The following is a 3,362-nucleotide window of genomic DNA, read 5'->3' as shown; positions in this document are numbered from 1 at the left end:
AGCTAAGATGCCATCCATCCATCCAGTCGGCCATCCACGTTTCCACCCTTCCATACAAACATCCCTCCAGCCCTCAGGTCCACAACTCCCCCCACACCACACCAAGGGCCTGATCCTCTTCCCATTTTCCTCAAGTCAAGGGATCTGCCAGGCCTCCAGACCTGCTCCAAAGCCAGTGGCCACAGTCATACAGATGCAGCCCAGTGATGTGCCCACCTGTGATGGCACTGGTGGAGATCAAACCGATCCGTTTCCGGCCCCAAACCCCATACAGGTTGAACTTGTAGCGACGGGACGGGGACAACCCCGGCACGGTCACCGTGCGGGATCCGCCGTCGACTGCGAGTGCCTGAGGTTGGCCTTGGTCATCCCTGTACTGCACCGTGAAGGAGTCAAAGCTGCCCTCAGGGACGCTCCACTCCAGCTGGATGGAGCTTGGTGTGACCTTGGAGACTATTAGCCCGCCCAGGCGGGGCCGGAGCGGTGGCTCCTCTGAGGCTGGGGCTGGCACTGCAATGACGATGGTACAATGCAGAACGTGAAGAACCACCCACCCACGTGTCCTCCTGCCAAACCATCTGTCCATCTGCCTGCCTGTCTGATCACAGCTTCAATCCAAGCATCCAACACCCCATCTGTCCTCCTTCTGACCTGACTGGGTGACCACCCACCCGTTGTCCATTCATCCTCTTCTTTGCCCATTGTTCCATTCATCAGTCCCTTTATCTGCCTGTCCATTAATTTGTCCATTCAATTCTCCAAGCTTCCATCTAATAAATGACCTGGTTTTCCACTCAATTTTCCTTCTATCAGTCTTTGAATCCCCCAACCCACCAACCACCTATCCATCCAATTACCCATCTATCCAACCATGTCCCTGTCAAACCACTGTACATCCCTCCCCACCCTGTCTTCTATGATCCCTTGCCCCTCAGCCTTGATCCCCCTGCTTCTGCCCTGGCCATATCTTGGTACCTGCTTTGGCCACGGCCCCTTGGGGCTCCATCAGCTCTATCTCATCTGTGTGGTCCCAGTCCCGCGTGGGTTCCTCTGTGCCACCACCCCCTGCACTCAAAGGAGAGAGGGGGGGTTATGGCATATCCCCAGACCATCTTGTCCCCTCTCCATCCCCATCACCCACCTGCCGTCACCAGGGCTGTGTAGGACTTGGAGACCTGTCCCCTCACCACGCCGTGCACCTCCACCCGGTACAGGGCCCCGGGCACCAGCCCTGGCACCCGGGCCACTGCCGTGTCCCCCGGCACCCGCAGCTCCCCCTCAGCCCCTCCTGGATCCCCCAGGGGCTGGTACCGGATCACCACCACGTCTGCATGGCCCTGCAGCCCCTCCAGGTCCACCAGAGCCTCGCCTGAGGCCCCGGGCAGCACCTGGGGCTTGGGGTGGGGGTTCTGCTGGAGGAGCTGCTGCCGCAGTGGGGCCGGGCTGCGCCGCAGCAGGTACCAGAGGATGGCACGGGCCACTGCCCCCACTGTCTGGTTGCCTCGCAGGGGGTAGTTGGTGGCCCGGAGGTGGCTCTCCAGGCGCTGCAGCAAGGACCCGTTGTAGGAGGAGAGCTTGGCCCCAAGGTCATGGAGGGATGGGCCACCCGGTAGCAGGGGGGACGGTGCTGGGGACACCGGGGACCATGGAGATGGAGTTGACACAGGAAATTGTGAAAATAGTGAGGACTGTGGTCTGGGGGACACTGGGGATGCTGGTGCTTCAGGGGACCTTAGGGACACAGATGAGCCTGGGGATTCTGGGGATGCTGGTGATGCTGAGGATTCTGGTGACACTGGGGACCTTGGGGATGCTGGGAACCCTTGAGATACTGGAAACCTTGGAGATGCTGGTGACCCCAAAGACCCTGGTGACCCCAAGGATTCATCCAGTGACACTGGTGAGGCTGGTGATCCCAGGGACACTGGTGACCTTGGGGATGCTGGAGACCCATGGGCTGATGGTGATGCTGGGGCCACTGGTGATGCTGGAGACCCCAGGGAACCCTGAGAGGACCCTGAGGACCCCCTGTGGGTTGGTAGAGTCTGGCCAAGTGCTGGGAGAGCAAAGGGGACCAGGGTCACCAACCTTTCCCCAAAGATCCCCATCTGCCAGAGCCTGGGGACCCACTGGGGAGACACAGGGATGCATGGACACAGGGGACAGATGGACCCACAGGGACAGATGGACCCACAGGGACAGACTGAGGACAACCATGGGGACACACTGGGAACACCCAGACCCATGGAAACAGACTGTGACAGGTGGACTAACAGGGACAGACTAGGGACATCCAGACCCAGGCAACAGCGGAACGCACAGGGAAGCACCAGGAGGTTTGGGGACACGTGGGGACACATGGGCCCAGGGGGACACATGGACCCACAGGGGCAGATGGGGACACACAGGCCCACAGGGACAGATGAGCCCATGGGGACACACGGACACATGGGGACAGACAGAGACTGTGGACACTGTCCCTGTCCCTCTCCCTGTGGGCATGACATCCCCACCTCTGTCCCCATCCCTCTGCCACCCCCACACTTGTGCCCATCCTGTCCCTGTCCCCATGGCCATGCTGTCCCCATGTTTGCATCACCCCTATCCCCATGCCTGTCACTGTGCTGTTCCCATCACTGTCCCCATGCCATCCCTGTCCCCATGCTGTCCCCATTCCTGTCCCCCACACCCAGGACCCATTACTGTCCCCAACCCCCTCCACATGCCATCTCCACACCTGGCCCCATGCCTGTGCCTACTGCCATCCTCCTGTTGTCCCCACCCCTGCCCTTTGCCAGTGCCGCCTCTGTCCCCATTCACATGCCTGTTCCTTCCCCATCCCTGTCCCCATGCTCATGCCCTCCCCAGCCCTGTTCCCATCCCTGTCCCCACCCATCCCCACACCCATTGCCATTCCCACATTGTCCCCACGCTGAATCCATCCCTGTGCTGTCCCCATTCCATGTTGTCCCCTTGCCCTGCCCGTCCCCTGGTGCCCCCACGCCTGCGGTGACACGTACGGGTGCGGATGCGCAGGGTTCCCGGGGCCCCGAGCTGCTGCTCCCGTTGGGCCTGGATGAAGAGCTCGAAAGCATGGCCAGGTGCCAGCCCTGTCACCTCGAAGGTGACAGCAGAGCCAGGCAGCTCATGGGTGGTCATCGCCGCTGGCTCATCCTGGGGTAAAGGGACATGGCCAAGGACACGCTGGGGACACCAGGGTGGGACCTGGCCCTGAGCCAGGCGTGTGGCCACGGCCAAATGCTGCTGCCAGGGCTGGGGGACATACTGGGGACAGCCAAGGAGGGACACATTTGGGAGAATGTGGTGAGGCCACCTTCTCATCAGGCAGGTGGCTGCAGCCA

This window comes from Chaetura pelagica, unplaced genomic scaffold (assembly GCF_000747805.2).
Source record: "Chaetura pelagica isolate M959 unplaced genomic scaffold, ChaPel_1.0 scaffold2126, whole genome shotgun sequence".
Taxonomy (NCBI): domain Eukaryota; kingdom Metazoa; phylum Chordata; class Aves; order Apodiformes; family Apodidae; genus Chaetura; species Chaetura pelagica.
Note: the sequence above shows the minus strand (reverse complement) of the source record.